General features: G+C 36.2%; 1 protein-coding gene across 7 annotated transcripts in view; it reads right to left on the reverse strand.

Moving 5' to 3' along the window:
• The window catches only part of ATP2B2 (ATPase plasma membrane Ca2+ transporting 2), a 376,645-nt gene extending 355,494 nt beyond the window's left edge, over positions 1–21,151 (reverse strand). For 2 of the 7 annotated variants that reach the window (XM_087923958.1, XM_087923957.1), the window contains exon 1: positions 20,835–21,147. The gene's annotated coding sequence lies outside the window, so the exon portion shown is untranslated. Of the gene's footprint in view, positions 1–20,834 lie in introns of all 7 variants that reach the window. The other 5 variants (XM_087923959.1, XM_087923962.1, XM_087923961.1 and 2 more) reach the window with 3 other exon arrangements.
• Positions 21,152–24,612: the final 3,461 nt, after the last annotated feature.

The following is a 24,612-nucleotide window of genomic DNA, read 5'->3' on the forward strand; positions in this document are numbered from 1 at the left end:
TGCTTATGACAGCTTCATTTCTTTTTTGCTGGCATATGCTTTAAGTAGAAGATACTAATCACAAATTTTCCATGGAGCATCTTGGAACTTCATATATTAATAAACTGAAAACTAAGATAAGTAAGCAATAATGAATCTGCTACTCCTATATCTGGACAGATTTAAACTGTAGTCAAATAAACGTCAGTAATTCCTAATTCACCTGTTTATGGCTGACAATGTGCTCAACAATATTACTTACCTAAAGTATAAACCAGGGGTGGGATTCAAATGGTGTTACTACTGGTTTGGTACTTACATTTTGCCACGCAAAGCAGCTGAGGTTGAAAAAGCAGGAAATAAAGGTCATGTAAGAGCCTAGGCAGGTGGGTGGGCCAAACAGCAGCAGACACAAAACTGGTTCTGTGTCTGCTGCTCTTCAGAGCTATCGGTTCTACAGAGCCGGGCAGAACCGGTAGCATCCCACCCCTGGTATAAATTATAAAACAGACCTTCTGAAAAATATATCTGTTAAATATCTTGCGGGTGTTCTATTGTTAGTTTTTTTTAATAGAACTATTTGCTGCAGAAGAAAGAAGAAATTAACATGTATGAATGGTAGTGAGGTAGTTTATATAAATATTTGGAATAAAGAAAAGCAGGACTTTTAGACCAGGATGTGTCTATACTAATATAAGAGGGGGGAGAGGAAGAGTATATATAACATATATTTTTGTATAGACAGGGGATTATTGGGTAAATCAAATCAAAATCTATAGGAATACCATGAAATTGTATTCTTTATCTGAATTTAGAAAGCAACAATAATGTGGGTTTCACAGTTTTGCTCATATTTAAGTTTTGGCACATCCCCAAATCTACAAATATATTTTTACTGCACAACAGTTCTTATAATATGGCACAACCAGACTATTTTCTGGATCTATAATACATAATCAACCACCATACCTCCGCTGTTTGCATGACACATTCTAGATCTAATACTACTGAAGCCATTAATTTATTCAATAATTTCCAACCACACACAAAAAAATCATAGTTGTTAGATAAAATTACTCCTAAGTAATTTAAATAGCTGGATTTTTTTATTTACTCATTTGTTACTTTTACATTTCACCTTTCCTCCTATATGTTCTACACCAGGGGTGTCAAACTCACATTCTCGTGGTGGTGTCACATGACATATTGGGACTTTTTCTCCCTTTGCTAAAATGGGTGTGGACGTGGCCAGCACATGAAGCATTTGGCCCATGGGCCAGGAGTTTGACAGCCCTGGTCTACACAGTGCTCCCTCCTCATTTTCCACACAGCAATTCTAGAGGGTAACTTGACCCAAGAGGCACAAGTCACCCAAAGTCCCTAGAGGGTTTCAATGGCTGAGAACCGAGCTGACACTGGGTTTCCTTGGCTTAACTCCAATGCCTTAAATGCCTTGACCACTGTACTAGCACAGGCCTCTTGATACGGTTATTTTTGTATTTTACTTATTTTTTTATTCAGTTTATTCATTTATGTATTTAACTGATCCACTTATACTGCTGTTCCTCTCACATATAAAACTTTGGGCGGGCTAGAATAAAAATAGACAAGAGATAAATAAATCACATGCAGTACAAAACATAAAAGCCCAAAGCAATTGAAATAGCAGAAGAATCATCAACATAAGGAATTGGGCCATGACACACATCCGGGGTCCCAGGCTTGGGCACAAAACCAAGTTATCAGGCCCTTGCAGAAGGCCAGCAGGGTCAAGATCTGATCTCTGGGTTGATTATATTCCAGATTCTGCCCTGCAGCTGACTCTCATCAGTTGAGAGGATCTTGAGTATGTTTCTCCTGCTGGATTGGGTAGGAGGGGTGAAGACAACTGGAAAAAGACATGGCAAATAACCTCATCTCACCCCAAGAAGGGCTTTAAAAATAACTACCAGCACTTTGAGTTGCACTCAGAAGCATACAGGGAAAAAGTACAGCTTGCAGAGTAGTGATGTCACATGTGACAAACAGCTGACATCATTAACTGACCATATGACTGCGGAAGTATCAACGGAAGTATCTGAATACTCTTCAAAGAAATCCCCAATTAGATCATGTTGCAGGAGTCCACTCTGGAGGACATGAGTGACTGAGAACAGGGCCCATTAGCTCAGGAAACAACAACTCACATATAACCTAGTGAGTGTGGGGCTTGCTTCTTTTTAAATACAGTACTTTCCCTGAGAGTGTTGGTGTGAGTGTGGTATTCTCCTTGGTTAGTTCCTTGATTAGGGTTTTTTTGTGTTTACTTAATATTTTTTGGAGAGCTTCACAGGTAGTCTTTGACTTACAACCATAATTGAGCCCAAAATTTATGTTGCTAAGTGAGACAGTTGTTAAGCGGACTTCACCCCACTTTATGACCCTTCTTGCCACATTTGTTAAGCGACCCACCTCAGTTGTTATATTAGTAACACGTGTTAACTGAATCTGGCTTCCCCCTTGACTTTGCTTGTCAGAAGGTCACAACAGGTGATCACAAGACCCCAGGACACCGCAACCGTCATAAATATGAGTCAGCTGTGTTTGAATTTTCATCATGTGACCATGGGGATGCTGCAATGGTCGTAAATGTGAAAAATGGTCATAAGCCAGTGTTTTCAGTTGTGTTGTATCTTTGAACAACCACTAAATGAACTGTTATGTCAAGAACTGTCTGTATGCTGCCTTGATGCTATGTGGTTATAAATAAATTGTTGGTTGTTTCTGAGATGTTTTTGATATATGACAGTTATTTTTTTTTCCATACCTCATGTTGCAGATGTTTCATTATCCTCTAAGCTGGGTAATGAAACATCTGCAAATAAGCAAACAGGCTCAGAGCACACTTTCTCCACTTCCTGAGGCTCAACAGGGTTAAATTCTCCCCACAAAAAATAAATAAGTCCCAGCCTCTTAGCATCCACAGGACCTCCACATCTTCTGAGCTTTTTATAAATAATTTCATTATATACATTTTGTATTATACTTTTTTCAATTCACATAGCTAAGTAACATAAGAACCTTACCACTTTATATCATAATTATTCAGTGACCATCTTTAGAGTTCATTTTAAGAAAAAGCATAATAAAATTTTGGCTTAGGACTTGGATATCTGGTAGGCCACTTGCTCCATAATAAACGTGCTTCTCAATTAACATGGTAAAACCTGCTTCTCAATTAACATGCTACTTTCTTTAATTTACTATTTATTTATTTAATCAATTTATATAACTACCATCTCACAATTCCAACTTTAGCATTATTAACTAGTATTGTAATAATAATCTTAACTAGAATCATATTGTTCTGAAAGCAAAATGACATATATTAAATATATATTATTGGAAAGGTAGCTTTCCAATTAACTTTTTTGCATTATAATGATAATTATTAACATCATTATTAATAATAGAATGATTGATAAGATGCCAAATCACAAATATTTAGAAATTAGTTATAAAAAAACATGTTCTTATTTCTATTAATTGAGATGCTACAAATAAATGTAATTAAATCAGTAAATAAACTTGTAATCTACTTTATTTGTTCGTCAGAATGATCTTAGGTAACAAATTAGAATTGCAATCTTTCCTAAATGTTATGTACTATGTTGTATATGTAAATAGTCTATTTAAAATATACAGTTAAACTGAGTCTTCTACTATTGCATTGCATGCATTTTGCAATAATTGCAAATATTTTAAGAAGAAATTGATAGATAGATGATCATAGTTAGTGATAGAACTAGTCTGTTAAGTATATTAAACATTGCACCAGTCACCCATAGGACTACTACCGTAGATGTGGGCTGCAACAAAGCAAGGATCATTAGATTAAAGCAAACTTAGTGTATCTTTGAGAATAACGTGAACCCTTCTGATTCTGAGGGACTAAATTCTTAGTCTGTAATTAATGAATTTTTATAGGTTGTCAGGCCTTGTAAGTGATGAGTCAGACTCAGCATGAGTTACTGTAAATTCAGATAGTGGAGTCAGAAATGACCTTGGGAATGTGCCAAGCCTTAAATCATGCCACCAGTTAAAAAGGATTGAGGAGCAAGGATCTTGAGAAGTGAAGCATCACTTCTCTTATTATGCAAAGCCAGGCATAGCTCAGACAATATGAGAGTGACATTCATCTCCTTGCTGGAAATAATTATCTGCATTCTGACTAATGTTCCTCTAACTTCCATCCCCTGCTCTGTAAATAAAATTTCAGCTCGACTTTTGGATTGACTTTGGGGGATTTCTCAAGCTCATGACCCACGTCTGCTAAAAGATTCATGACAGACCAATTAAATTTACAATTTACAGTCACAATGATGTTCTGGTGGTTGTTAAGCATTTCATATATATTAAATCCTCAAAAATATAAAATTCATACTTTCACATTTAAAAATACAGTATTTCATGTCCTACATATGCACTTATATTTAGATGAATTCTTTCTTTCTTTTTTAAAATAGCTCAGCACAGTATCCTTATTAATCTTTAAAAAATATTGTTATTAGATAAAATATAATTAGGTAAAATATAATTATGGAATACCATGTTTCATTTTATATAATATATTTATTTGTTTATCATTTTTGTATGGTACTTTGTTGTTTTTTATTGTATGCTACCCAAAATTATGGAATCTATATAAATCCTCAGTACTTCTAAATATAGATATATAAAGATTAATCTAAGAATTGATAACTTCAAAATAATGATTAATCTAAGAATTGATAACTTCAGTATAACTTCAATTGATAACTATGTAGCAGTATTCACTGCTACATAGATTATTATTAATACCTTTGGCTGTTTGGAAAATCTAAAAATACTATCCAGTTAAAAAACCAAGGATTATCCAATACCTAATAAAAGCACCACAGGCCCATGTTAACTAAGATACATATAATTATTTACAATAAAATCAGAAAATAAAATTAATTGGAAAATTACTCTTTTTTACTTCTAGCCATTTTATTTATCTCTAATTGTTCCACACCAACATCCTTTCAATAGATAAATGCTTCTACCTTTACTATATTGTATATCTGATACAGTTATGATCTAATAGTATTTTTTAATGTTTTTTTACAATAATTTCTAAAAAGACAAGGTAAATAAATTCATTGGTATCATGTAACTTTAATTTATCCACATTACAATAATTATATTTATGCACTATAAAGTGCTTAGCAAGTTGAACTATTAGCTGCAAAATTTGCTGCACTTTTTCCCTGCTAAAGATTTGTTGCCAACAACAACTAAGCATCACATGAATGAAAGTCTGAATATTTCACTCATGTGATTATGTTTCTATGCAGGATAAACCTCGCTTTTCTATTTTGCATGACTCCACAAGCTCTCTTGAGATTTAAAAACTAATCCTATTTCACCAAACATTTTTTGCTTGCTTCAAAACTTAACTGAGGTTCTCCCCCTCTTTTTTATAAACTTATTGGCAAGAAATAGCACTGAAATTCTTTCAGTCACTCTGAAGACAAGTATCAAGGGGAAAAAAAAGGACATAAAAATTTGTTTTTTCCATACTAAGATCTAGTTAAAGGGTTCTGGAAGTATTAAACAAGACAATTGTGGATATCTGATGAAATAACTTTTCAAATAATGAAAAGTAATGCCTGGATTTATATTTCTCTACAAAGAAAATGCGCTGCATTGCATTAAAAATACATCACATTGATATAGCTTGGTAGAGATGAGATTCTAGTGGCAAGCATAATAACTCCTATTGCTTTCTATAAAAAGAAACGTTACTAAGTAGAAACATACATATTCTAATTTAGCTATTGACAGACTTCACATTAGTTTGTCTTAAAAAGATATTGGTGATTACTTCAGAGTGGAGCATAGATACAGATTTAAAAGACAATAAAATAAAAATATTGAAATCTATCAGTGAAATAAATTGAGAAATAATAAATTGAGATTAAAGATCAGATAGATACATTTGTTCTATCCATCAAGCCTCTATTCCAATTTACATTTAAGAATGACTTATTCAATCTACCTAATTTAGAACTGAAAAATCTGATTTATTTATTTTTTTTACAAAGGGATTCTTGCTGATTTGTTACAAATGACCAGGTGATATTGTACTCATCAAACATTACAGCTAATATGGGCATATTTCACTAATTGGTGTCTTTTCAACTTCCTTCTCTAGTGTTTCTCAACCTTCACCTCTTGAAGATATATGGACTTCAATTCCCAGAATTTCCCAGTCAGCCATGTTGAAGTCCACACATCTTCAAGCAGTCATCATCAAACCTTGATTCAATAATTTTGCTCAATCTTTTAGAAAGACCATATTCACAAAGAGAAAGCATACTGTATCAGCAACTGTAAATAAAAGATCACATTCTCTTTTCAATGTTGAAAAATAATCATTCTTCTTGCCCTCCCTTGATGAATACATCCATTTTAATATAGTGATATATTCCAAGATCTTGATACATAATTCAAGAATATATTTAAACCACATTGATCTTTGCAGCAGTATTCAGGGTGTGATCAAAATAGGCAATATGGTAGACAATGCAATTTTGTATTTGTCTGTAACATTGATAGGTCTATAAAAGATGCAGGGCTTATATTGCAATACACTTCTGACATCTGATCTGTTTTGACATACACAAGACCTGCAGATGTTGCTAGATCTTTGAAGAAGCTATGGTATTAACAAGCATGAAAATGGGACATTTTGGGGGAACAACCAAACATTATATTGTATATTTTTTTTAAAAAAAGCTTGAATCACAATATCTCCATGCAGTGTTTAACAACAGACATAATAAAATATATATTATAATAAATGAATAAATAAATACTATTTATTTATTAGGAAAATGTATATGACCACCCAACCTATTCATGGTAACTCCAAGTGGTTTACAGAAAGTTAAAAAAAAAACCCACTGCTACAACAATCAGTCAAACCACTTGATGAGCTTCATATCACCCAGGGGCCCCCAGCCTTTTAAAAGAGTATCAAGTTATAGCTGTGTGGATGATGTTCCACAGGGAGGGAGTCCCATGCAGAAGCCCTTTCTTCACCAGAATATAAACTGATTGCAAACAGCACTCCTTGCTGGCACTGATGATGTTACCTGGTTAGGGTAATGAAACTGCAAGAATACAAGCAAGCTCAGAGAGCACTAAGGACCCCACATTCTTCTTGCTCCTACTATATAGAGCTCCTTAAGAGAGAGTGTAACATACTCATCGCTTGGAAACCTGACACTCTGCCTCCTCACTCTTAGGGGTTGGGTCGATGTAACTGGGAAAAGATAACCTTTCAAAGTATCTAGGCTTAGCCATATAGGACTTTAACAGCACCATGCTTTGGACCCACAAGCAAATCCACAATCAATGCAGCTCTTGCAAGTGGGTTGAATGTGTGGAAATCTAGACTATGTGGGACATCAGTGCAAAACCTCTTAAGAAAAAGCCACTGTAATTTGCTTGGTAGCATTTGTGTTCATTTATTCCAACTGAAGATTCCAGATACTTTTCAAAGGAGGCTCTGTATAAAATGCATTGCAGTAGTGAAAAGCAATTAGCCAAATATTATGAATGTAATAGATGGTATCACTTGTCTCACAAAGTATTTTATTCTCTGATGGCCTTGTAGAAAAGTCATAGAGTAGATTCTACCTGGTGATCTTAAAGGTGTCATGGTCCCATTGGAGCCTGGGTCCAAGGAGGATGACAAAATGGAGCTAGGGCCAACAGAGGAATGACCAGAGGAGCAGGACAAGGCAATCCTGGGCCTCTCGTGCTTGGGAAGGGTCATCAGCAAAGGAGAGAGGGCACAGGGCAACCAAGTGAGGGGGGAGGAGAGGACAGGCAACAGAGCAGAAGAGTGACAGAGCTTAGGCAACAAGCAATTACCTCCCCCTGATCCCCAAGCATGAGAGAATGGAGAGGAGGCAGGATGAGCACATGATGACCTGATGAATTGGGAAGAGGACCCCTCACCCCTCTTTGCAAGGCTCACCTAGGGAATGAGACACCATTGGGAGGGGCACTTGTCAGGAACAAGCATTGCCTTTTTCCAGTCTCACATGCTAATACTGATGTCTGGATACTTTGGTGTATCTTGCCCTGCTTGTCTTGCCCTGTTTGCCCAACCTGCCTATGTGCAAGTAGGCAGTGATGCAGTTCTACTCTGCGTGGTGTTGCAGTCACAATGAACTCTTCCTGTAATGAGGACTCCCTGGAACCAAATTTCCTGAACTGTGGCTGCTCTCAGACCTGTGCTTCTCCTCTAAACTAATAGCAGCCAGGAGCTATTGGAGGTGTGTGTTTAGAGATTGGCTCCTGGACCTGCAGTGAACAGTGGGACTTTAGGGGAAAAGTTGGGGCAATAAAGTGGAGTTAAGCCTTCATTCCAGCTGTGTTGTTTCCGTGCCCAGCCCTGGGTCATCACCAGTGGTGGGATTCAAAAGTTTTTACTACCGGTTCTATGGGCATGGCTTGGTGGGCATGGCTTGGTGGGCATGAAGGGGAAAGATACTGTAAAATCACCATTCCCACCCCACTCCAGGGGGAAGGTTACTGCAAAATCCCATTCCCTCCCCATCCCACTAACCTGCTTTCCAGTTCCATTCTCCTGTGCAGGGCAACAAAAGAAGACCCAGCCGATCAGCTGGGACTCAGGAAGCAGAGAATAGAGGGGGATGGGGCCAGTCAGAGGTGATATTTGCCATTTCTTCAAACTACTCAAAATTTCCGCTACCGGTTCTTCAGAACTGGTCAGAACCTGCTGAATACCACCTCTGGTCATCACACAAGGTATCTAGACCTCATATCATATAAGTCTTTATAGTGACAACTTCTTGGACTGCATCCACGTATACCATAGATAGCCAGTACAGTTTCTATGATATTAGTATAATATGGCAATAATGAGTGGTGCATATCACATGGACAGTTGCACTCTGCACTCAGTTGAAGTTTCTGGATGTTATGACAAATCTCCAAAATCTATTTACAACCAGATTTTTAAGTTTCAACAGCCACACTGCCTCCCACAGTCATGTGACTGTATTTTGGGTGCTTGGGAACCAGCTCATTTTTCCAGATGTTTGCAGCAACCCAGGTGATAAAACCACAATTTTTGATGTTCTTGCCAGTTTATAATATTTACTTTCAGTTTAAGAACACCATGATTTATGACCAGGCTCAATTATAGCAATAACTTAAAGGACTACCTCTAAGTACAACCCTAGAGGTGCAAAACTTACATATTTCACATACACACACAAGCATACAAAACATACACATATACATATACACATGCACCCATTTTAGGAAAATCCATTTATACATTTGATTCAGATACTTGGTCTTCTTACATGAATAAAATCACTCATATTATATCAAACGTGAAAATAATCTGTTTATTAACAGGGATCAAGTTAAAGCAGCTAAATTAAAAAAGAATTTAACAATAAAGCAGAATAAATGTTAATGTTTATTCTCTTGTATTTCCCTAAAGTTGGCATTGAAAAATGTTAACAGTAAAAGTAGAATAAAACAAATGAAAAACAAAATCAAAACATAATTAAAAGTTTAAACTTGTTAAATAAAGAAAATGTGTTGATTAACATCTACTTATTTGCTCTAAACTACAGGATTAAAAGTACTTATCCCTAGCTGGCTAATACCATACATAAATAACATTTTTCAATTTATCATTATCAGGCTCAGGAAAAAGAAAATGTCAATTTAAATAAATATAAATAATAATTTTTAAAAGCTTATTTGTTTCCTCATATAAATTTAGAAATGTATAATGTATCTTAAGAAGGAAAAGAACAGTTTGGAAGAAGGGCAAAGACAAGGAATCAATATAATAAACTGTGTTCTCACAGATTGTGCTGTGGAAAAATTAGTCAAAATTAATCTTTCAGCATTACTGAAATAGTTTTAGTTAGTACTAGCTTACTAACCGAGGGATATTATTTCTGTCATCCAGTTTATCAAGAACAACCTATTCACTTCATAATTAAGGAGTGCCCTCAGCATAATACATCTCCAAGCTCTTTTGTGTTTCTATACAGAGCTGATTTAACAAAATATGCATTACACTGCTAAAGCTACAAGAACTGGGAATAAAATTACCATAATTTTACCATTATTGTATAATGATTTGCCCCTGCAAATCATTATACAATAATATCTGGTGTCCTAGTACTTAAATACATTTGAAATATATTAGTAACTTTGGGGCCAGGATTCTATCCCTCTGTTTATGCAATCTAGAACTGTGTTGGCTTTTTTGACAGCTGCAGCACACTGCTGGTTCATATTTAAGTGATTGTCCACTACGATTCCAAGATCATGGTCACCACTAAATTTATATACTTTTGTACCATAATATTTTAATTTGTATCAGCATAATCACTATAATTTCATAAGCATTTAAAGATATAGGTACTCTATATTAGGGACTGGGTTTTTATCCACATCTAAAGTTGAGGAAAGAAACTGAATTGATATATAGCTATATTGTTAGCTGTGATTTATTTAAACAAACAACATTATCATATTATTTACTCATAATAAATAATAAACTGTCATTCAAAAATCAGAATTGCTAAATTCTTATTCACATATTAAACCAAAATCAATCAAAATATTGTATAATTTTATATAGATCTAACACACAAATATATAGAATATAGCTTAAAAGCATTAAAACTTCACTGATTTTCTTATCTTCCGGAAAATAAACATTCTACTAAAGTATATTTATGATCCACTTGTTATATCTTTTTCTATTTATATATCATTTGCAATCATTTATTCTTTTCCCCTGTTAAAAACAAGAGGAAAACAATCAAGTTGGTTTTCGAATTTTCAGATTCAAACTGAAAATTCATCATACTGTCCACCTAACATTCTCAACTTATATTCACCTCTTCAACTAAACATCTGTAAACATTCTGTATTGATAAATATATTAAGTAACTAAGAGAACATCCCATATTATTCTAATCTTTCTACCTATAGGATGTTGAAGAATTAAGAATTTCATTTACACCTGTTTCTCACTGACTTGCTCAAAAATAAAAATCTGTTCTTCACACCTTCTGCCCATTTTTGGTTTGGGAGTTGGACAAGAATATTTCAGTGTTACTTTTTGCCATAACACTATTGTTCCCATACAAATCTCTAAAATTGTTTAACCTCCTTTCCAAATCATTTCATCAGTTCAATTTTTAATTCAGTTTCCTCTTCTGGAGACTTCAAGGAAGGAAGATTGATTCTAATACAAAAGAAGTGTGAATGGATTGAGAAAAAGGAGAAGACCCAATAAATTGGATGAAGGAAGAAAAAGCAATGTATGAATTATTGTGTAGATGTGATAGAAGCAAGGATGGTTTGCAGAGAAAGAAAGGTACTGAGAGGTGCAGTGAATAGTACTAGATTTTGCCATATTTCTGTTTCTCATATTGACTGTCTCCCATTTCTTTTGCTTACTGCTCTCTTTCTGAACTTTGCTTACCCTGAAAGGAAATAGCATGAGACTCTGTATATATGTAACTTAATATAAAGTATTAGCTTCTTAAAGCTGTGACATCCTAAAAACAATAGGAATGTATACTTTAAATACTCTGTAATTGTATATAAAGCTAAACACTAAGCTGGATAACAAATTCATTTATTGTCATGCCCATGTGCATGCACAAACATACACAAAGACACACATATTCTATTATTGTTATATATTTTAGTAATAACATGAAATAAAGTAAATTACAGTTGACTCAATTAAAATGTATTGAGATCACAGGTTGGATCATATACAATGCATTCACAAACGCACATACGTAATCTCAAGGGAAACTACATGGTTTTAAATCATTTACATTTGCCATACCCTTTAACTGCCAAACATATTTAAGGAAGCAAATTTACAGTTTTCTTTAATAAATTTTAATACCAAGAATTAGAGTTTAAGGTCCTTAGAACTGAAATGGTAATTCTTCAGCATCCTGTGTGCTCATTCAACTGGAGTCTCTTTGAAACTTTTAAATTTGTTTTTTCCAGAAAGAGATTCTCATCTGCCAACTGTACTTAGAAATTACTCTTTTTCCCAATATAATCTCTTAAGAAAATGTTGTAAATTTAGATAATGAATGGTAATCAGATTTAAAAGAAGTCAACATTTTTTGATATTTTAACAGAAATATTTTAAGTTGCAGGACTTTCTTGTGCCAACTAACAAGCATTATATCAAATTCTTATTTCTATAACTTTAGAAATATGGATAAAAACCTAGTTTCAGGAATTATTGTTAATCTATTTAATTACTACCAAAAGTGTACCAAATAAAACCTATATACAATTACGAATTGCCTTTGTGGACAGTTCTAAAAAAAAGATTTAAAATAAATTATCTTCCACCAAATATTCCAATTAGATTCACAGAGTACAAATCTCCCATCTTCCCAGAAATATTTTTTAATATTGGTGGATGAGCATCCATTAGTTTTAATGATATGATTTCCCTGGAAGGAAAGAAATCATTGCTTTTTAAATAATAGTAATATTAATGAGGACATATGAAATAGTAATGAGGACCATATGAAAGAAATGCTAAATCTAATTCATGTGAAACCAAGTAGGAAAGTTAGTTAAAGCTATGTAGTTTATAAACTATTATTAACTACATAGAATGTTGTGCAAACCAAGGCAATTATGGCCTTATATTAAGCAATTGTGAATAAACACAAGATGATGTTAAAAGCTTTCATCATAAAATTATATATGGTTATTATGCTAGTTTAATGAGCTATCACCTCATTTCTTTTACAAGTATATCCCATTCAGTTGCATTCTGAGATTCTGACCAAATGATAACTAATATTAAGTTGTAACATTGGCAATATTTTGTGATAACAATGTGAACATCTGAATATATTTATAAATATCATATTTGATAAAGATGAGCTAACATGTACTTATGACTTACTATAAAGTCTAAAGTCTAATCTTCAAAAAAATTAGTCACCATTTCTAGAATTTAAAGGTATATGATTCACATTTCATATGAAAGTTACTGCAAAAGAAGTATTTACTTGCAGGGTAATAATGTGTAATTAAAACAGAACATAAAATATATGTTGATCCTTACTCATTAGTTAAAATTCAATTCCAGAAACATACCATAATTATTTTCATATATCCATTCTAATTTGAAGTTAACTATATTAAAGAAGAATCAAACTTGATAAGTGTGATCCAGGCTAATAAATTTGAGTTCCCTAAAATACAGACTTGGAGATAATGGCTGAGAAAAGTAATTGTGTGTGTTATGTTTTCCATTTTTTCAAACAAATGTTGATAATTATTATATTCTTTGTAAGAAATTCTGCAATCATTTCTAGCTGGCAGAGACAAAATGTCAACATTTTGGGGCAGGGGGAATATATCAGATTATTTTAATGATCTTTGACAACTGACCTTAAGTTACTATCTATCACAGTCTAGTGAACATTTTATAACTGAGTAGTTCAGAGAACCGGCAAATACCACCTCTGACCCCCCCCTATTCTCTGTCTCCTGAGTCCCAGCTGATTGGCTGGGTCTTCTTTTGTTGCCCAGCACAGGAAAATGGAGCTAGAAAACAGATTAGTGGGGTGGGAATGGAGATTTTACAGTATCCTTCCCCTGCCACTCCTACCAAGCCACGCCCACCAAGCCATGCCCACAGAACCAGTAGTAAAAAAATTTGAATCCCACCACTGAGTGGCAAACATTATTTGGCCATTTCAACACCACTCAAAATTAGGCATGCACACCCCTAACTACCTCTATTCCAGCCACAACTGGTCTTAAATGCAAGCTACTCAATGCAAGAAGCCTTGTAAATAAAATAAAATAATGTAATATAAAATACCTGAATTTCTCCTCTTACTAAATATGGCTAAATTCGACATTACATTTGTCTGTGAAACATGGCTCAACGCATCTCTCCCTGACTCCATTACCACAGTAAGAGACTATCATTACCAAACAGATCATGAAATCCAGAGAGGAGGTGGTGTTGCTATCTTCTATAAAAAGCCCCTACATCTAAAAAACAAGTTACCCAGGAGCTTGCTATTCCTGAGACCATCGTCTGTGAAATATCATATTTCAGTTCTTACTATGTTACAGAGCCCCTGATTATGAGATCGAACATGCAAACAAGCTAAATACACTACTAACATGGGCAGCATCCTGCCCATACGCTTTTATCTTTCTTGGTGACTTCAATCTACCTCATATTAACTGGACCCTTAATGAATGTACAACTGAACCCAACATGCAACCTTCTACAATGCAGTAACAAATCTGGGACTAGAACAACACTAGACTTAACAACTGCCTCAGTCTCATCTTCTATAATAGTTTGAATTCAATTTACGGAATAGAAATTAAAGAACCCTTTTCCAACAGTGACCACAACATGATTGACTTTTGTCTCAACATATGTCCACACAAAAATCATCACAACAACGGATTCCCCAATTATAACTTCAAAAAAGGCAACTATGATCTTATAAACAACGATCTCTCATCCCTTGATTGGCAATTTCTATTCTCTGGATGCAACATATTTTTTCTCTGGATGCAACGTATTTTTACTTGAAGTCAAAAGAGTCATCAAACTATATGTACCATTAACAACTCCCAAAACCAGGAAAAACAGATTATCCATAACAATAAGGAAGTTTCAATCCAAAAAGAAATCACTTTGGCGAAAAAACAAAGCTGGTCACGTTGCCAACTTCAAAAGTCGATACAAAAATCTATGCCACCAGATAAAAACTGAATGCACCAATTATCACATTAAACAAGAAAACCTTCTACGCACCAATTCCACCTGTACTTTCTACAATTTTGTAAACAACAAACTAAAAGACTCAAGGTCCATCCCACCCCTGAAAGGACCTAATGGTAAAGACTGCAATGATGACACTATTAAAGCCAACCTCTTTAACACGTTCTTTGGCTCAGTATTTGTAAACAGCAATGGATCATGCCCAGTATTTCCTAGTCGGACCACAGACAACTACAATGATCTAATACATATCGATTTTACCGAAGACAATGTTGAAAAAGCACTATGCAATCTAAAACCATCTTTTTCTCTTGGACCAGAGGGAATATGTGCCTACTTCTTAAAAAAGCTACCCACTGCTATAGCTGAACCTCTAAGCATAATCTTTGAAAAATCTTTCCGGACCAGTTCCTTGCCAAAACTATGGTCCCAAGCCACGGTCAACCCATCTTCAAAAAGGGAGACCCCAGCCTAGTTGAAAATTACAGACCAATTTCTTTATGCTGAGTCACCTGTAAAGTCATGGAATCAATTATTAACCAATCCATCATCCTCCACTTAGAAACAAACAACCTACTCTCTAATAAATAATTTGGTTTTAGGAAAAAACTATCATGTAATCTGCAACTCTTACACTGCAAAAACATATGGACTACACAACTCGATCAGGGGAAAATAACAGATGCAATCTACATGGACTTCTGTAAACCCTTTGAATCAGTGGTACACGACAACTACTCCTAAAACTAAAATCTTATGGTATCTCTGGACACCTGCATAATTGGGTAGAAGCATTCCTGTCAAACAGACAAAAAATGGTCAAAATTGGGAGCGTCCTATCAAATTCTGTACCTATCAGCAGTGGTGTCCCCCAAGGCAGTGTTCTAGGACCAACTCTTTTCATACTCTACATAAATGACCTCTGTGATCATATCAAAAGCAACTGTGTTCTCTTCGCTGATGATGTAAAGCTATTCAACACCACAGACAATAATGCTACCCTTCAAAAAGACCTTGACTATGTATCAGAATGGTCAAACAAATGGCAACTTCAAATCTCAACAAATAAATGCTCTGTCCTACATTGGCAAAAAATATCAGAAAATAAAATAGAGGCTGAATAGTCAAGAACTTGTTGATGATCCAGACTCTGTCAAGGATCTTGGAATACTCATCTCAAATTACCTAAGTGCTAGAGTCCACTGTAACTACATAGCCAAAAATGTGTTAAGAGTTGTTAACCTAATCTTACATAGCTTTTTCTCTGGTAATATTACATTAATAACTAGAGCATACAAAACATTTGCTAGACCAATAATCAAATACAGCTCATCAGTCTGGAACCCACATTACGTATCTGATATTAACACAGCTGAGAAAGACCAGAAATATTTCACAAGAACAGTTCTCCACTCCTCTACTCGTTGCAGAATACCTTATGCCACCAGACTTGAAATTCTAGACCTAGAAAACCTAGAACTACGCCGCCTTCGGTCCGATCTAAGTTTTGTATATACAATCATACATTGCAATGTCCTACCTGTCAATGAATACTTCAGGTTCAACCATAACAACACAAGAGCAAACAATAGATACAAACTCAAGGTTAATCACACCAAACTTGATTGCAGGAAATACAACTTCAGCAACAGAGTGGTCAATATCTGGAATACTCTACTTGACTCTGTGGTTTTTTTCCCCAAACCCCAAAAACTAACCTTAGACTGTCTACTATTGACCTCACCCCTTTCCTAAGAGGTCTGTAGGGGGCGTGCATAAGCGCACCAACATGCCTACTATCCCTGTCCTATTGTTTCTTTTATACTTTTTTAAAATTTTTCTTATATGTATCCATGTATTCATAACTATGTTTTTACTTACACCTATTATCTTGTAAGCAATTGACAAATAAATAAATAAAATAAATACATAACAAACTCCAATGAAACCTGCATAATAAGGAGGATATTTAATATTGCTTAATAAATGGCCCTATCATTTCCCATGTAAGTGAAGCTTTAGACTATGAAAGTGTTATTGCTTTTAGAAGCTCTTCTCTATAGAAAAGTTGAAATTTCAAAAATATCAAAAACTGTGAAAGAGTAGTAACTAATAAAGCAAGGGTAAAATTGCTAGATCATCAGATTGTGCTTGTCTTTTAGAAGCATCAGTTATTTCCAAATAATAATTTTGATAAGAATGAATTTCTAAATCCCTAAAATAAATTTATTTAGATCTTGATTTTTTTCTCATCCTATTAGGACACAGTCCGGCATTCTTTCCAAGTCATCAAGAAGCTTGGCCTAATTAAAAACTCTGAAACTACAAAAACAAAATAGCAATTATAAATGTTGATAGATCACCATATTTTCAAATGAATGCGTTTTTAAGAAGAATACATGTGACCATTTAATACTATGTTATTGGCAACCTTTCTGAAATGTAGTCATGGATTTTGCCACATATTAAAAAATATGTATGAACATTTGAATAAGTGACCCATTCCTGATGCTATTGTTGGAAGAAATTCTTCTTCAGACTATGTAATTTCATGACAAATATAGTATTTTAAGGACACATGTTTTCTGTGCTTTTTTCCTCCTGAATTTCTTATTTAAATTTTAAATACTATGTCAAAGACATGCTTGGTTTTTCATGTATAGGATTAAAAAAATACAGGTAATGTATTCATATTTTAATTTGCTTTTTTATTCTTTTCCCGAAATGATAATCTAATACATCTGGTTTAATGTTAATTCATGTGTTGTGCAAGAAAGGCTCATATTCATGATTAGTTTAGAGTGAGTTTTAGAGGTACACCTTTTTTCTTTTATGTGTAAGAATTCCTAATAGGGGAATGATTACATGTGCAATATAGCAGTACCATTAACAATTCTTTGCAAACACTTGATATTGGTATGATTTAATTTTAACACTGTGGAAGTAAAATAACCCATATTATTCTCTAAACAAACAGAAGGGCTGATAGATGAGGCAGCCATGCAAGCATGGATAATACAAACTAATTCTTGTATTTCATAACAACAAACCTAGACAGTAGTTAGGAATGGAACACGGCAACCACAGCATAGTTCAAAACAAGTCAGAGTTCTTTATATACCAATATAACACAGTCAAGTAATAAGAAAACTTTTCCATACTACCCAAGGAGTAGATTGATTATCTATACTCAGCTTTTATTTGGTCTCATGGGGAAAGAATGGTTTCTAGTCATCAATGTAAACTGAGAACATTCTGAAACTGGAGAAACCCTCATCTGTCCTGCATTCGAAAAGACTTAACTGTTCTACATCCAAAAAAGAAACAAAAATGGTAGTAATTCTATATAACTCTATATCTCTGTTGGAGAAGATTGTTCATTTTGTTGATAAACAGATTTCTGTACCATGTATATGTGTGTGCCTTTGAATCAGTGTTTAACTCCTGGTGAACGCCTGGACAAGACCCTGCAGTTTTCTAGGCAAGATTTTTGAAGCACTTTGCTATTGGCTGAGAGAGAATAACCACCGGTAGCTCAGGGCCACACCCAGTTGGCTTCATGCCTAAGGCAGGATTAGAACTCATGGTCTCCCATTTGTTAGCTTGGTGCGTTAACCAGTACACTAATCTGTCTCTCTGTTTTGATAGCTTTTGGGGTGGGGAGGTGTCTTTTGATTCAGTTTTTTTAAATTCCTGATGACTGCTTGGACAAACCGCTCAAACCGTTTCCTCAGCAAGGTTTTCCAGAGGTTTGCCATTATTTCCTTCCCAGGGCTGAGAGAGAATGACCAGCCCCTACCATACAAAGGGAAATTATGCTTGAGAAATGTTGTAACTGAAAATGAATGTCAATGAATGTACCATTTTATAAATCTAATTCTGGGCAGTAATCCAAGGTGCCCTTATCTTGAAGTAAGGCTCATTGTATCAAAAGGACTTAATTCTTAATAGACTGCTAATCTCAATGCTGTTTCAAGATTGCTATATTAATATTGTATGAGTGTGCCGAAAAATGAAAATATTTGCCTAGATCTGTTTTTCAAAAAAAAAAGATGCACATAAAGATAAAATAATGGCTCTACTTCTGAAATTATTTGTAAGTAATCTTTTTATAATTTATTTGGGTATCTATCGCCCCCACAACTCTTTATTATAATTATAGCATGGAACTACAGTAATCACAGTTGTTTTCCAAGAAGAAATATTTGATCTTTTGTGCAGCTTCTGTAAATGTTAAAATTGTTTATTTATAAACTCAACAACAGTTTAAATGTTGGGCCACACTTGAAAAAATATATATAAACTGCATAAAATACATAGGCTGACAGACAGCATATATAGTTCATATGTAGTTCATGTATAGTTTGTCTGGAGACAATAAGATATCTTAAAAATGACTAAAACAGCTAATCTCATATATCTTCCCCAGGAGTTTAGAATCATTCATATGAACCACTGTATTCCCACATCCACATAAGTCCTTGTAAGAAAAGTGACCTACAAATGGGGATGCTACCTGATTAATTTTACATCTTCTGAAGAGAGATTTCAAAGAGGTTTCCTGATCAAAGTCCAAGATGTTTCCTACCACAGAAAGATTCCACATTCTAATCTAGAGCCTTTGAGATAGATTTGCCTACAAATCACATTTGCAGGAAGACAGTTGGACAGTGTACTGTATTACAGTGACAGATTATAGCCTACTTTGCTACTGTAAAAATAGATGCTCCTTTTGTGTATGTGTGTGTGTTCTTTACATATATTCTTTAATATGTTCCATCGAATTGTGTTATGAAATAAAGAACAGACTCTCATACTGTTATAAAAAAGTTTTACTTTGTCCTTGACCTTATAAGCTTGCAACAATTACATTCTTGATTTGCTTACCAGGACTAAAAAATGTCAGATTGAATTAATCTTTAAAATACTATTTTAAAAAATGTGATCTTGTTCTCTCTCACTCTCTATCTACACATGCATGCATTACTTTACCTCCGCTTAATCTGCTCTTGGGGTTAATCTTCTAAAATGTCTTTTTTGTTGAACTGACACATAATGTTAAAGTTTACCCAATCAGCTACAAAACCACAAGGAAAGATGTTACATAGGGACATTTTGTTCAGAGCACTCTGAAAATTAAGGTCAGCCTTGACTTAGCCGCAGCTGTGCTGATGGTAGTAGACCCCATGGTGCATTTCCAAGAAGGATTTTTTTCCCCCCTCATCCGCATCCTCCAGACTTTGATGGGCAAAAAATGGATATATGTTTTTTTTCACTCAATGAAGATGACAGATCCCAGTCTTCTGTTTCTAGCACTGGATGTTCGGATGCACTTCTATATGTTTTGAATACAGACAAGATCGGTGGCGAGAACCTGTACCTAGACAGAGCCTGGTTCGCATCCTATTCCTAAACCTGGCTCGTTCCGCAGACCCTCCGGGCCAGTCCATTTTAGAGGGCAGCTTCGGCTGGTCCTCCAGTCCAGACCACGTTCCCCAGTCCCCCACACACCGCCTGGTCTTTCGCTTCCTCCAGCTTCGGACCTCTTTGCCTCGTCCCTGTTTTCCCCCCCGCACCGCCCCCCATACAAACACACACACGGAGAAAGCCCGTCCCGAGAAAACCAGTCCCCCCGCGCCTCTCACTCCCACACGCGCCACCTCCGAGCGTCACAGCCCCCCCAGCCCCGCATAGAGGGAGCGAGCGAGCAGCTCAAGGTCACCTCCGGATAGCGGCAGTGGCCTCTTCCAGGAAAACCTGCAGCAAGGACGCCAGTTACCGCCACCTGCTACCAGGGCTGGCTGCCTCGGGTGCTTGGGCAAAAAGTAGCCCCGAGGAGGCGGATGCGCACAGCTGACGCGCCTCTTTCCGAGCTGCACAAAAAGAAAAAAGGGGGGGAAAAACAAACCAACGGCCCCCTTTCGGTGCGGGCTGGAAGCCAGGCGCGAAGTTCCCATTCTCTTACCTGGGCTGTGACGCCTGTTGGGAAGTGCGGCGCCTCAGAAGTCGAGCTGCAGCCGCTGAGGCCGTTCCTTGGAAGCGCGCGGAGCGGCTGAGGCAGGAAGGCGCGCGGCGGTGGGAGCTGTTCAGCCAGCCGGCTCGCAGGATGAGAAGAGCCGCTCTTGGGCTTCGCAGGGGGGCGGCAGCGGCGGCACCAGCAGCGCCCGGGGATTCCACCAGCGCGCGCGCGGACCTTTGGGCAGCTGTTCCAAGCTCTCCCCCTGCTGCTGCTGTACCTCTCTGCCTGCGCCCTGGCATTAACCCCGCCGATCTGGGAATGTGCAAAAGCCGGAGGGGGACGGGGCGGAGGGAGGGAGGGAACCCTTTCTGCAGCGGCGGCGGCACGAAACCGAGAGCTTTCTCGCGGACATGCCTGCTCCTGCCAGCCCCGCGAGGGAAAGCGGGGAGAGAAAAATCACATATGGACCGGGCGTTTGAGGAGGGGATTAACCGAGGCTCAACCTTCCGTTAATGCCGGGCCCGATGTCAAACATGCATCATAGCCCTGAGAAGGCGCGAAAGGTCCTACTTGTATCATTGCAAACATTTCTAACTTTAAAACGAGGGGACCGAATGCAGCTTCGTCTCCCGCAACAAGGAGAAGGGGTGACGCTGGTGAAAAGCAAGACTTGGTTGTTAAGGAAAAGCTGCTTAATATATTAGTAAGGCCAAACATTTTTTTTCCTTTGGCTAGACAGAGAGCCCTATAGGCATGTCTCTGCCATGGCTAATCAAACGAAGTGAGAAAATAAGAGGAAACTTGTTTTTTTTTTTTTAATCAGTGGAGATTCATTGACCACCTCCAAATTAACTATTTTCTCTATAATTATCCACCTGAAAACAGAACTGTGAGAGTGTCAGACGTTTCCCCACCCACCCATCTACTTGACAGGGCTAAAATCACTGAGACCAGACACTCACTAAATTGTCTATAAAATAAACATACTATAGTTTTAGAATGAGGACATCTATTCTCATCGTAATGTTCATCCATTGTTATATGACATCTACCCTTTTATCAGTTTCTGATGCCTGCAGTTCACTTGCTACAATCCTGTTTTCATCATCCAGTGTGAGAAAAATAAGGAGAAATATGGAGACTCACAGAATCTCCTACCTACACAAAACTTGGATCTAGAGCTGAATCAGGCCCACCATATGAGAAATGCTGATGTAGTGGTAACAGAGCCAGGCAAGGTTTGGGAAGATCCAGATTCATTCCCAGTTTTACCACCTGCATTCACACAACTCACTTAGACACAAACTGCCAACAATTTAGAGTAAGTTGATATGTATCGAACTAAGATGTAACAACTTGAGCTCCTAAGACTCAGGAGGATGAATAAAATTCAGCATATTGGAGATACATTAACTCTGACAATTAATTTCTTATAATGGAGGTAATTAAAAGAGGAAAGTTCTATTCCAAAATTAATAAAAAATTGTGAGTTCTGGCAGGCATATATTAATTGCTACATTAATAATCATCAAACCAGACAGATTAATTTGTGCCAGAATTTTCAGAGCAAGTTGGTTTTTTTTATTTCAGGCATCAGCAATATTATGTGCAATTTAGAATACGTGTTCATAGAGCCTTTCACCAGTTTCAAATGGGTGCTTGTTGATAGTGAATCTCATACAGTATATGAAGAGATAGGAGCACCATGGTTAAATCTACACCTAATAGTTATTATGATATTGATAGGAGAGCTATGGTGAAGGATACTCTAGTATCCTGTCAATTGAATTGCTGTAAAGTCCTTCTCAAAATTCCTGCTAAATGACATGTGCCAATAATTGACAAAGACATTTTTGATATGATGCAATACCATACTTTGCTATCCATTCAGCATCAGGTGAAAATTGTTTGTCCCCAAGCATTTTGATTGGCTTCTCTGTCATGTATCTTGATTTCCTTTTAAAAATTATTGCATTATTCATATTCTTATGGTTGGAAGTACAAATCCGAAGGCATTTACTCTTCTGACACAAAGGGATGGTACTTGTTGATAGAAAGCTAAAGATTTGCTCTGTGACCCTCTTTTGTCTAAGATATTTCTAATCTGAGATTACTTTCTTCTGCCTTCTTTTCATCATAAATATACACATTCTGTGTTGTTGGATTCTCCTCCTAGTGCTAGAGCAATCTATCCCTATAATTGTTTCCGATAAATAAATCTCACTTATTTATAAAATCTGCTTCACTAGTCATCCTTGGGTCAGCTAGTGGATGGTGCTATTATGGTTGATGAAATGGTTATTTGTTCTCTGCAATTCAGAGAGAGAAAGAGACTTAAGCTGTTATCTCTTATCACTTGAGCTCAGTGAACTATAACCCTATATTCATTTACCTGGGAAGAAATCCTATTAAGCTGACAGGGGTTCGCTTCTAACCAGCTATGCATAGGTTGATTCTCTGAGTGAAGCACCATAAAAAATGTTTTTATGTGGTAAAAGACAGAATATAAATCTGCACTATACATAAACAACACTAATATCTAAATGTTTACTCACAGAAAAAAAAAAGATAACAAGATTGCATCTATTTAGCCCCATAAATATTACAACCTAAGAGGAATGATAAAAGGACATTCCTTCTTTTCCAGCTACAAAAGCTGATTGAAAGGGCAGTTGAATTTTTATTTTACTGCTAGAGGCAGTCATGACTAACGAGTAATTCAGAGCTTCTTTCCATCAGTTTTGCTTTCTGAGGAGGCCTTTGTGCTTTCCAGATGCAAAAATTTACCAGCCTTCAAATAATTCTTTCTCGTTGTTTAGGCATAATTTTGTGACAGACACCTAAGTAATTTGGTAGTAGAAGATGCTGAGCAATAGAGAAGGGAGAAGATTAATACATGGGGCAGATATTTCACAGGAATCAATGTTGGTTTTTAAAAAGTAGAGGGCAGCACAGCTAGAATTCCTCAATTGGACTATATATACAATTCAACTGAGAAATACCAAAAGATATTCCAAGAAGGCAATACTTAATATGCATAACATGTCACATTTCATTCAACAAATAAAATATAAAATTGGGTCATGCAAACATGCTAGGGAAAATATACAGAAGTCACTCTACAGGTATAAGAACTGAATTCTTATTGACACTTAATAAATTCTAGGTTTTCTCCAACCTCATCCTTTGATTTCTAAAATCATTCAGCTGTTGTAATGATTGGACGAGGATCATTGTGTGTAAAACTAAACCATAAAGGCAGGGGTCTTCAAACTTGACAGCTTTAAGACTTGTGGACTTCAAATTCCTCCTCCAGTCACATTAGCTCAGGAATTCTGGGAGTTGAAGTCCACAAGTCTTAAACTTGCCAAATTTGAAGATCCTTGCCATAAAGGAAGCAAAAAACAAAACTTGCTCTTGAATCATATTGGGATAGATACATCCATCTATTTAAGCCCAAATTACTATGAGTATCTTATGAACCTGTATGGGGTAATGGAGAAAGCGTAGGAAGACTGAGCGGAAAGACTGAGGTTCAAATCCATCTTCAATCATGGAAACTCATATGGTAGTTTAAGCCAGGCACACTTTCTCAGCCCAGACTACCTCACAGGAGATACAGTCAAAACTGGGAGTACCAGAATGTAGGTCACCTTGAATGCCTAGAGGAAATAGAGGATATAAATGTAATGAATAAAAAAGTAAGCAAATGAATTGCAAAACAGAAAATATATCTGCTGCACATCTACAATATCCAGCTCTCTATTCTTGAGAGAGTAAGTGT

The sequence above is a fragment of the Pseudonaja textilis genome, chromosome 2 (assembly GCF_049901715.1).
Source record: "Pseudonaja textilis isolate UNSWEBS1 chromosome 2, rPseTex1.2, whole genome shotgun sequence".
Classification (NCBI taxonomy): domain Eukaryota; kingdom Metazoa; phylum Chordata; class Lepidosauria; order Squamata; family Elapidae; genus Pseudonaja; species Pseudonaja textilis.